Source organism: Protopterus annectens, chromosome 3.part0 (assembly GCF_019279795.1).
Source record: "Protopterus annectens isolate FY-2018-M chromosome 3.part0, PAN1.0, whole genome shotgun sequence".
NCBI lineage: Eukaryota > Metazoa > Chordata > Ceratodontiformes > Protopteridae > Protopterus > Protopterus annectens.
In genome coordinates this window covers 398,574,253-398,586,752 of record NC_056731.1, presented here as the reverse complement: position 1 = coordinate 398,586,752, position 12,500 = coordinate 398,574,253, and the positions used below count along the sequence as shown (strand labels likewise).

General features: G+C 39.5%; 1 protein-coding gene across 2 annotated transcripts in view; it reads right to left on the bottom strand.

The window, feature by feature from the left end:
* LOC122796397 (calcium/calmodulin-dependent 3',5'-cyclic nucleotide phosphodiesterase 1C-like) overlaps nucleotides 1-12,500 on the bottom strand; it is a 2,375,955-nt gene that overhangs the window by 1,471,604 nt on the left and 891,851 nt on the right. The window lies entirely within an intron of this gene.

Genomic DNA, 12,500 nt, shown 5'->3' with positions numbered 1-12,500 from the left:
AATATCTCTAGAAAGAGCAGCCGCAATGAAAAGTTTAAATATATTTCATAATAAATAATAAAAGAACATGAAAATACTAAATATCTACTTACAATTAACACCAGAGTTTCAGCCACAGCAAATATTAAAATAACACAGATGAATAGATTCACACAGATACAGAAAAACAGTACTTAACTAATCTCACTATATTTTCCTGATTGATCTAAATAATACCATTCCCTGGTTACTTACTAATGCAAGGCAAGATGAAGTAGGTGAGTGATCCTTCTATGACTGGCTACAAAAATGGACTGCTCTGATACTTCTGTCTTATTTAGTATTAAAACATCATTTTAGTCCTGGATTGCAGACATCACATACATCTTGTCATCTGACTTCTGGTTTCCATACTATTCCCCTTTACTAAAAATTGAACCAGAATCTTGCACATATGTGTTGTCATACACACAGATAGAGCTTTGCTAAGATGTGTTGCAGCTTCGGAAGTCATAAAACAATTCCAAACTTCCACCCTTCCAATACATAAGACTTCCTAGCACAGACTTTTTGACTCTGGCTGCACTGATACAATATTTATGGCCTAAATTCAGTAATTTAATTTTAGGAACTACAATGCAGCCTGACATACAGGTGCATTTTTCTTTCTGTCCATCAGGACCCACAGTTGAAGCATTTTTTTAACACAAGCAACTTTACAAATATATTTCCAACACAAGCACCTGTACAAATCAGTTTGATATACAAATGACATATAATTCTTAACAAAATTCCAGCTAGCTTTGCTGGCATATGTTACACATCCACTGCCTTACTTCTCCTGTCATAGGTGGGGATATCTCACATCATCACAAATGTATGTGCATAATATGCTGCAAAATGCATAACAGCATCTTGCAATGCAAAGAACTGTGCATTATGACACAGTGGCACAGTAGTTTGTTATTGGATGTCCTGTCAAACATATTATTTAGAGGATTAGAAACATAACCAAGTTGTTACGTTTTGGAGAAATAGATTCAAGAAATGTATTCAGGAGAAAAACATTAGCAGTGAATTTTTTGAATCCACCTTGAGAACACATGACAAATATGCTATGTGTCTAAGTGCCCGAAAACATTCCAGTAATCACAAAAAGTGAGTGAATCTCAAAAACTACATAAAAATGGCAAACACAATGATAGAATGAGGCTTTATACAAACAAATAAATCAAGTTATTATAATTCTCTGGTACATCAGCACAACCTTCTGAGGAAAAATAATAAGAGAGAGAAACCATAAAATATAGTTAAAAACAGTCATTAAAATGCAGAGGATGATTACACAATAAAACAATTAAGTATTTTGACTTATGCTCACCCTTGTCTCCCTTTAGTTTAATGTATCAAACTTTAAGATAAAATACTTTTCCTTATATAAAACAAACCCTTTGACTGAACTACTACTCCTATTAGTAGGAGTTACTTGTTCCAGTATGCATGTCTGTAAATCTTCCATCTTTTTTGACTGAACCTGACAAAAGATAAGGGACTTTCAGGTCTATCGTCTGACTTTAAATATTCTAATAGTCTGCTTTATGTAAAGAAAGAAATATAGAAAGATTGGTTAGAGGAGCATCTCAAGCCAAAAATGGCAATTAGCCATTTTTGTTTTATTTTTGCCTTTATACATTTTTAAATGTATAACTTCACAAATGCTACAGAGGCTTTTGGTGGAATCTTTATGTTTTAATGGCATTTTATCATTCTTTCTTCTTAAGGTCTATTAAAATGGTTGTGTGTAAGAAAATATTCAAAGCCGTTATCTCTTTTGGAAGATAACTTTATATATATATGTATATATATATATATATATATATATATATATATATATATATATATGTGTGTGTGTGTGTGTGTGTGTGTGTGTGTGTGTGTGTGTGTGTGTGTATATATATATATATGTATAATATATATATATATATATATATATATATATATATATATATATATATATACCATCCCACAACCAGACTGTTGCCAATACACTTAAAGCCATTTGGGAAAAATGTGTATATATGGAGTCACTTCAGAATCTCGAAATTCCAAAACATTGAATGTCATATGATCGAGACCACATGATCGATGTTTTGGAATATCAAAATTCCGAAACATATCCAAAATAAAAAAAAAAAAAAAAAACTGTTTAAACATTTCTGCAGGGGGGCAAGTCCCCCTGCTCGCTACTTAAATATTCCAACTCTGAGATTGCACTACAGTGAGGAAAAGGGAACTCTCTCGTTCTGCACTGTATCCATTCAGAATTTCAAAATTCTAAAACTTTGATAATATGGTCTCGACCATATGAATTTTAAGGTTTTAGGATTTCATGATTCTGAAGGGAACCTGTGTGTACTTGCTCATACATCTTGACCTGGTAAGCTACTGTGCATTAATTGACTTATTTTAAGGAAAACGAAAGCACAACTGTTCAGTCAATGCACATTGATACAAAGAAAGCAGTTTATTTCTGCTGCAAAAGAAGCAAGGGTAGTGCCTAAAGCTGTTACAAAATACTTGGGTAGCTAGAGTGGAGAGATTAGTGTTAGTTGTGAAAAGAAGGCAAAAGGAGACAGAATGCAAAGTTAGGGAGGGCAGTAGCTGAATGCGGTGTAGGAATGAATTGAAAAAGGAAGCCATCCTTGAGATTACACAGTCCTCCATGCCAAGAATTTTAAAAGGATATGGTAAGAGAGTTGAAATGAGGATCATGAAAGATATAGAGGAGTATGAGTGTGTTGCTGATCATAACTTGATTATTATGTGTTCAAGACGTACATGCTAAGAAAATTCACCTGGAGAGCAAAGCTTGAGATGGAATAAAGAATAAGGTGCACATTTTACAGACCAGTGACTTGCACTTGGCTCAGTCGAGCTGCAATACAGAGTAGCCTTCTGAGGACCATATGCAGGAGCATGCAACGCCCCGTGGAAGGAAGGCTCTGACATAAATGAGTATGTCAGCCACTTTGGGTAGGGACTTAGGGGATCACTAGTAAAAGCTACTGGCTGCCCAGATGATATACTGCCATTACTGCTTTTCACTCAAATGGGGAATAAATGGAAAAAATACTCACAAGAGGGCAGATAGCTGTCAGGCATGGGGTATAAAACATTAAAACTAAATAGCATTCAGTAAGTCATAGCCAGTCTGTTGGCGCTGGGCATACAACTTTACCAAATGTGACCTGAGCTTGATTGCTGGGTCTGGCACTGGAAGGCAGGTCAGAGAGGGAACGAAGAACAATTGTCACTAGCTTCCTTCCATAGGGCTAGGCATAGAGAAATACAAGTAAGGACATGTCTTGTAGAGGATGGGATTCAAACTCCTAAAAAGTGTGTCGTTGAAAGAGCTATCATAGAGGAAGCCTACCATGCTCACTTTAGAAGGACCCCACAATCGCATACCATGCATGCCACTCCCTGCCATATTGTGCTTCAACACAGGAATGAGGTGGGTGAAAATAACAATAATAGTTAAAAATGTTTATGAACATCAGCTCTCTGTCTGATGTTGGGAAACATTGAGGATGGTTAGATGGATAAGATGGATATCTTAAGCATTTTTAGTTAACTTATTTTTCACAGAATCAGATTTAATGATTTTAGTGGAACAGCTTGTGTAATTCAGTAGGAAAATAATGTATCCTTCCGGCAAATTAAGGTTATTGTGAGACAAATGTGTCATTGTGGCAAACTCTAATAATTGCATTAGAGAAGGCATCAATAAAGCACTGACTTTTCTTAGTGCAAAAAAAAGTTGGCAATCAGTGTTTTGAGAAGTAAGAAACTGAGATGCCTCATAAAATCCTCCAAAGCTAGTTACGAAAATAAAATTGCCATAGATTCCAAAGACAACCACAAAGCATTCTATAACTATGTCAAGAATCTAAATGGCAATGCTCAGATCTGCTCTGAGCTGAAACAGAATGGCATTAAATATACTGATCCAAAGGATATTGCCAATATCCTGGCAGATCGATTCAGTGCCAACTTCACCCCCCTCTCACCACCTAAATGGCCCATCTCAATACCGGAAGATTGCCAAATTCCAGTAATAACGGCCACACAGGTACAAAATGCACTCTCTAAAGCCAAGAATACAGCATCCATGGGACCAGATGACATCCCGGGCTGTGTACTACATGAACTACAATATGAACTGGCACCTCACCTAAGTGTCATGTTTAATCATAGCCTCACCTCAGGTTTCGTGCCCACTGAGTGGTGCAGAGCTACAGTTATCCCAATCCACAAGGGGGGATCCACCTTGGATCCCAGAAACTACCATCCCATCAGTCTGACAAGCCTTATCTGCAAGGCCATGGAGCGTATTATCATGGAACTTATAAACAAAGACACTGGCAACCTTCAAACACTGGACCCCACCCAGTTTGGGTTTGTGAAGGGCCGATCTTGTCTCCTGAACCTGATTGACTTCTTTGAATCAGTCTCCAGAGCCATGGACAAGGGTAAGGTGGTCCACACAGCCTATCTAGACCTTGCCAAGGCCTTTGACACCATCCCCACTCTGGAATCATAGATAAACTTACTAAGTTGGGCATTAATCCCTATGTCACCCAATGGGTTGCTAAATGGCTTACTGATAGAACCCACACTGTAAAAGTAGCCAACTCCAAATCCAGCTCCAGACAAGTGACAAGTGGAGTACCTCAGGGTTCAGTCCTGGGGCGCTCTTGTTTGGCATCTACTTCTCTGAAGTACAGGTCAACACTAAGGGACTCTGGCTAACAAAGTTTGCAGATGACTGCAAACTGGGAGCCATTACTGAATCCCCAAATGATGTGGATACTCTACAAAAGGGCCTTACAGAAACAGATGCTTGGTGCCAGAGCCATGGGCTCAAGCTCAATGCCAAGAAATGTATCGTTATCCCTTTGGGAAAAAACATGTATCCATGAATTACCATATAGGTGGCAGTACACTAAACACAGAAAGTGTGATAAGAGACTTAGGGACACAGGTGGACAGTGGTCTCACCTTCGATAACCACATCGCCACAACAGTCAGGAAATCCTTCTATGTGGCACACCTCATCACGAAGGGCTTTTCATCCAGAAAGAAGGAGGTCATTGTCCCACTGTACTCATCCCTCATTAGACCCATTATAGAATACAATGCCCCATTTGGTATGTACCTCTCAAGACATCTGCAACAACTGGAAAGGCCTCAGAAATACCTCACTAAAAGAATCACAGGCCTAAAGCAGATGCCCTATGCTGACCGCCTTAAAAAACTCCAGCTATACTCTGTCGCATATCGTCTACTCAGAGGCGATCTCTGCTTAACATACAAGGCCATGTCAAACCCAGAGCTGTTGGACATGCTACACTTAAATAAATCCCAATCCCTCAGAGCTACACGCTCCAGGGATCTAAACCTTGTCATCACAATAAACAAAACATGCTGGAGGGATAGATTCCTGACCCAGAGACTCCCCAGACTCTGGAATAGATTGCCCATACATGTCAAGCAGAGTGCCTCTTTGGATCTCTTCAAGAGGAACCTTGACGATTGGATGGGAGAAAGGAAATTCACCCCAGGGATCACGTCAGTCGCCCTGCTAGACAGGGGTCCAGGAAAGTAAATAATGTGGGAAGAAATAGCCAGGGAATTGTTATGGCTAGGCTTGTATAGGCCCTAGGGCTGATAGCCTAGTACTAACCTATGAACCTATGAACCTATGAAAAGAAAAGAAATACAATTTTTGCAAAGGGCAATTTCCTGCGCACTGCCTAGACACACCACTCCTAAGTTCCCACCTAATTTTCATTTTGAGAACAAAGGAAAAGGGCATGTCCCTTTTGTGAAGTTGTGCAATCAAACAATATGAATTAATACTGACAATTCAATAATATAGGAAAGGGCTATCATACAAGGTGTTGCTGGGTTTTCTGATGAGGAGTTTTATGTCAAAACTTGAATGTCATTATTTCTTCACAATGTGAGTATTGTGTGAGCCAGTGGAACAATTTCCACAATGGTTTCCCTTTTCTTCCAATGTTGTGTGACTATGAAGTTGGTACATATAATTTTGGAAGGTGTAGAAGATTTTCTTGTTTTTTAAGGTTTTTCAACTCACTGTCTTCAACTGTTATCATATGATGAATGATAAGTCAAAAATTGTAGGTCATAGGTAAATCATAAAAAATCAGTATTTTCAATATTAGCATCTTGATAGAAAACTATGGCCCACATGTATAAGGATAAGAAATATGCAATTATACAACCAAACGAGGAAATAGTGCCTTGAAAGTCACAATAACCAATAAAACACCTAAGCACACAGGAAAACAGTAACCACAGCTCCACGAGTTGAATAAGGCAGCAATATTTAATCTTATTTAATGCCACAAATACCACAACCGCATTTTCGTCCTCCTACATACAGGACTTCATCAGAAATAAAATTAAAGCCGAATTCATTCCTTAAATATTAATTCATTGAACATTTAATCATTCAAACCCCTTATTGTCAATTAACTAATAAATAACGAAGCAACCTTGATTATCTAAAATTTAAAATACAACAAACTTTAATATTAAATTTCAATATAAAAATTTAAAATATCAAAAGGAGTGTTTTAGTTTAACCCATTTAAAGCACATTAATATACAAAACAGTTTTAACTTTTTAATTATTGTGCATACAATAAAATAAAAGTAAAAATAAACCAAATGGAATACTATGTGCATAGTCAATGTGCTATTTAAAGCAAAACAATACTGTCATCTATTGATTATATAACCACAATGCACGTAAACAATCTTGAACCAAATCATATCTTGGCAAAGACAAACATATTTATTTAAATATATTTATTTGTTTAGAAGGGACCTAGTTAAAGTTTGGCAGACTTGAGTTTAAGGACTGGGGCCAGTCAGACATGTTCATTGAGTCCTGGTAGCCTATTGGCTTCTAATTTTAGTTGCCAAAATAGCTCCCTAAACTCTATAGTTGCCCCCCCCCCCCCCCCGGGGATCACTTTCCACTTTTTCTATAACAAAGAAACCAAAAACTGCTTCAGTACAATGGATACTATGTTTATAAAGGGCATTGTTGATATCCTGTTTCCTAATGTCATTAATGTGTTCATATATATGTCTTTTAAATTTCCCATTTATCTTGCCTATATAGAAACACCCACATATTTTACAAATAGCAAAGTATATAACCCCAATAGTATCACAATTACGATGCGTGTTAGTCTCAACCGTTCTCAGTCCTATCTTTTAAATTCACAGTTTCCCTGAAGTACATAGGGACATTGTGTGCAAGAACCACACTTGCATGTGCCTTTCCTTTGCCTACCCTGTTTTGTTTTGTGATTTGCTAACATGTCCTTAACATTCTTGCCATTCTTATATGTGAATTTCAGGGGGTCCTTAAATAACTGCTCCAAGTCCGAATAATTCCCAAACCTCTACCAATTCCTAGACACAATATCCCTGATATGATGAACATTACTACTAAAATTTAAAAAAATTACTATTCCAGTTGATTTCAGTAGACATGTTGTTAGCATCATGAACCTCTACCAACACAGGCATCTCTAAAATAGAGCTAAATATACCTTTCCTCGCCTTCCTGACTTCAGACTCAATTTCTTCCACTAAACCCAAAGGGTATTTCCTTTCTAAAAATATCCTTCTCAGTTTGTTTCTTTCTACTACATCATTCTCATCTAAACAAGTCATTCTACTGCTTCTTCTTCATCTTCTTTCAGCTTCACCCATTAGGGGTCGCCACAGCAGATAAACTGTTTCCATTTCTTCCTGTCCTCTGCATCTTGCTCTGTCACACCAAATACCTGCATGTCCTCTCTCACCACATCCATAAACCATATCTTAGGCCTTCCTCTTTTCCTGATCTAAGGGTGTTTAAGAGAATAGGTGTCGGGGATCTTGATACCTGGCAGCTTCATCCTTAGCATCTTTTCCCCAATATACTCTGCATCCCTCCTCAGCACATGTCCAAACCAATGTAATCTTGCCTCTCTGGCTTTGTCTCCAAACCTTCCAACCTGGGCTGACCCTCTAATATACTTATTTCTAATCCTGTCCTTCCTCATCACACCCAGTGCAAATCTTAACATCTTCAACTCTGCCATGTCAAGCTCTGACTCCTGCCTTTTTGTCAATGCCACCATCTCCAACCCATATAACATAGCTGGTCTCACTACCCTCTTGTAGACCTATCCTTTCACTCTTACTGGTACCCGTCTGTTGCAAATCACTCCTGACAATCTTCTCCACCCATTTCACCCTGCCTGTACTCTCTTCTTCACCTCTCTTCCACACTCACCATTACTCTGAACTGTTGATCCCAAGTACTTAAACTCATCCACCTTCGCCACCTCTACTCCCTGCATCCTCACCATTCCTCTATCCTCCCTCTTATTCACACACATATATTCTGTCTTAGTCCTGCTGACCTTCATTCCTCTTCTCTCTTGAGCATATCTCCACCTCTCCAGGGTCTCCTCCACCTGTTCCCTACTCTCACTACAGATCACAATGTCATCTGCAAACATCATAGTCCACGGGGACTCCTGCCTGATCTAGTCTGCCAACCTGTCCATCACCATGCAAATAAGAAAGGGCTCAGAGCTGATCCTTGATGTAATCCCACCTCCACCTTAAACGCATCCGTCACTCCCACCGCAGACCTCACCGCTGTCACACTACCCTCGTACATATCCTGTACCACTCTTACATACTTCTCTGACACTCCCAACTTCCTCATACAATACCACAACTCCTTTCTAGGCACCCTGTCATATGCTTTCTCTAAATCCACAAAGACACAATGCAACTCCTTCTGACCTTCTCTGTACTTCTCCATCAACAATCTCAGAGCAAAGAAGTCATTCTACAACTTCTGATAAACTGCCCTTTTACAATTCCCCTCTTTTGACTAAAAGGGTGGGCACTAGCAAAAAACAAAAAGGAGTTTGAAAATGTTTCCTTTCTGTACACATTTGATTTAAACATTTTTTCCCTTGGAACCTTTTGTATCACCACATCTAAATACTGCATTTTCTCGTGATAAATGACATGGGTAAACTTTAAAAATTCTTTAGTGTTATTTACATATTTAATAAATTCATATAATATCAATTCAGGTCCAGTCCAAAATATGCAGATATCATCTAAATAGTGTCTGTAATAGCTCCAGTATTGTGAATATTCAAAATGAAATAAATCTTTTTCCTCCCAAGTAGACAAAACTAAATTAGCATACATAGGGGCACAACTGACCCCCATGGCTACCCCACTAATCTGCTTGAAGAATTCACCTTCAAAAAACAGAAAATTGTGTTTAAGCACTATATCCACAAGTTCTACAAGGACCATTGCAGTGTCAATATCTATACTGCCCCTAATTCTGACTGCTTCTTCAAACCACTCTAGTTCTACATTGTGGAGTATAACATTAAACAAATCCTGAATGTTCAATGTGACAAATATTAAATCATCCTGATATAAATTTCTACCAACACTTCTTAAAAAATCCCAAGAGTCCTTAAGGATACCCACCTTCTCAGACCACACCTTTTTAAGCCTTAGATCCAAATACTTAGCTAATGGATAGGTTTTAGATCCCGTAGCTGCCACAATTGGTCTGAGAGGTAGGTTGTCCACATCCTTATGGACCTTGGGTATACCAGAAATTGAGGGAACTTTAGGTTTGTCCAAAACTAAATATTGGTATACTTGTTGGCTAATCGTGTCATTCTTAACCATTTCTTTAAGCATAAAGTCAATTTTCTTGTATGCCACATTGATTTGGTTACATGACACTCTGGTATATCTGCCCGTGTTATTTAACAGTTCCAACGTTTTAGCTGAGTAAGTAATATTATCCATGATAACCACCACTCCCCCTTGTCGGGCTTCATAACCCTGACATTCACATTTTTCCTCAAAGAGTTCAACAATTCATTTTCCTTCATACTCAGGTTGCACTGTCTACTAGAGTTACAACAAAAGGAGGAAGCTACTACAAGATAGAGCAAAATCCTTAAAAGGTAAGACACCCTTGATCACTATAAGTAAAAAACTAAGAACTCTCATAAAATCATCCAAAGCAAATTTTGAGAGAAAAATAGCTAAAGACTCAAAAGACAATCATAAGGCCCTCTTTAGCTATGTTAGAAACCTGGGAGGAACCTCCCAGATATGCTCAGAACTAGTTCAAAATGATGTGAAGATTACTGATCCTACAGACATTGCCAACATACTGGCTGACAGGTTCAGTGCAAACTTCTCCGCTCCCCAAAAGGAGAGATATCTATACCAGCGATTGCAGCCCCCAAACATCTCCAACGCCCAAGTGAGAACTGCTCTCCAAAGCAAAAACACAGCATCCATGGGACCTGATGGTGTCCCCGGCTGTGTGCTCCACGAACTCAACGAGGAATTAAACCCACAGCTAGGACAGCTGTTTAATCATAGTCTTACCTCTGGATACGCCCAGGAGTGGCGCACTGCAACTGTGGTCCCACTTCACAAAGGCGGTGCCTCCACCGACCCTGGAAATTACCGGCCCATTAGCTTGACAAGCCTTATCTGCAAAGCCATGGAGAGGATCATAATGGACCTCATAAATAAAGACATAGGGAATTTGCAGACTTTGGTTCCATCCCAGTTTGGCTTTGTCAAAGGCAGATCATGCCTTCTAAACTTGGTTGACTTTTTCGAAACAGTCACCAAAGCCATTGATGAGGGAAAGGCAGTCCATACAGCCTACCTCGATCTGGCGAAGGCCTTCGATACAATACCCCACTCGGGTATCATTGAAAAACTCATCAGCTTAAATGTTAACCCATACATCACAAGATGGGTTGCAAACTGGCTGAGTGACAGAACCCACAGGGTCAGAGTTGCTGGCGCCATGTCAGACTCAAAGCCTGTCACAAGTGGTGTACCACAGGGCTCAGTCCTGGGCCCACTCTTGTTTGGCATCTACTTTTCCAAGTACAAGCAAACACAGGAGGGTTATGGCTGACAAAGTTTGCAGATGACTGCAAACTGGGCCATAGTAGAAAACACATCTGACACAGATATCCTTCAGAAGGGTCTCACAGAAACGGATAACTGGTGCCAGAGCCATGGCCTAAAGTTAAATGCCAAAAATGCATAGTCATACCCTTCGGGAAAAACAAGGTTACCCCTAGCTACCAAATAGGTGGCAATCCACTGAGCATAGAAGAAGTTATCAGGGACCTGGGGACCCAGGTTGATAGTAGTCTGTCATTCGACACCCATGTAGCTAAAGTAGTTAGGAAGACCTTCTACATTGCCCACCTTATCATGAAGGGATTCTCATCTAGATCAAGGGAGGTTATAGTCTCCCTATACTCATCACTCATCAGACCAATGATTGAGTACAATGCCCCATTCGGAATGTATCTGACCCGACACTTGCAGCAGCTGGAGAGGCCACAAAAGTTCCTCACCAAATGGATAAAGGGTCTCAAACATCTGTCCTATGCTGCCCGACTGAAAGAACTCCAGCTCTATTCAGTCGCTTACCGCTTGCTCAGAGGTGACCTTTGCCTAACATACAAGGCCATGTCAAACCCAGATTTGATGAATATGCTTCACCTCAAAAAATCTAGATCCGTCAGAGCCACAAGGGCGGAGACTTAAACCTCGACACGGCTATTAATAGGACGCTGGAGGGATAGATTCATCACCCAAAGACTCCCTATGCTGTGGAATAAAATCCCGGTATATGTGAGGCAGAGCACCTCGCTGGCCTTGTTCAAGAGAAATCTTGACCAATGGATGGGAGATCGCAGATATACCCCAGGGATTACCTCAGTGTCACTGCTCAACAGAGGCACAGCAAAATAATGGGTATAGTTCCCCATACTAAAGGGGTGGCGTAAGCCACAAAACTATGGGCTAGGCTTGTAAATGCCCTCGGGCAGATAGCCTAGTATGAACCTATGAACCTATGAACCTATAAGGCAATGTCTAAGCTGTAATTCAACCTGGATCACAAAGTTCTTCAACTGGGGGTGGAGGGGTGGGTTATACGTACTCATTTTCTTAATAAGATGACCATTAGGTCCATTATTTTGTAGAATAAGTTCTAATTTCTTTTTCCTCATAAATAATTTCAAGTCTATTAGGACATTAGAAATGCTACTCACAGTACTGGGTACAAATTTTATTCCTTTGCTAAACAGACTAAAATATACAAGATCAATATCCAAATAACTATAATAAAATATGCTGAAATCCTGATCCATATGCCTAGGCCCTTCTACCACAATGTATCCATCTTTAAGCATATCCTGTATCTTGCTAAAATTCTGAACATTCGAACATAATACCTCCTCCTTTTCTGTTGTCGCCCCCCCCCCCCCCCGGGGTAGTTGTAGTTCACTGGTGTCTGTTGTTTGATTCTCTCTGACCTCCTCAATGGA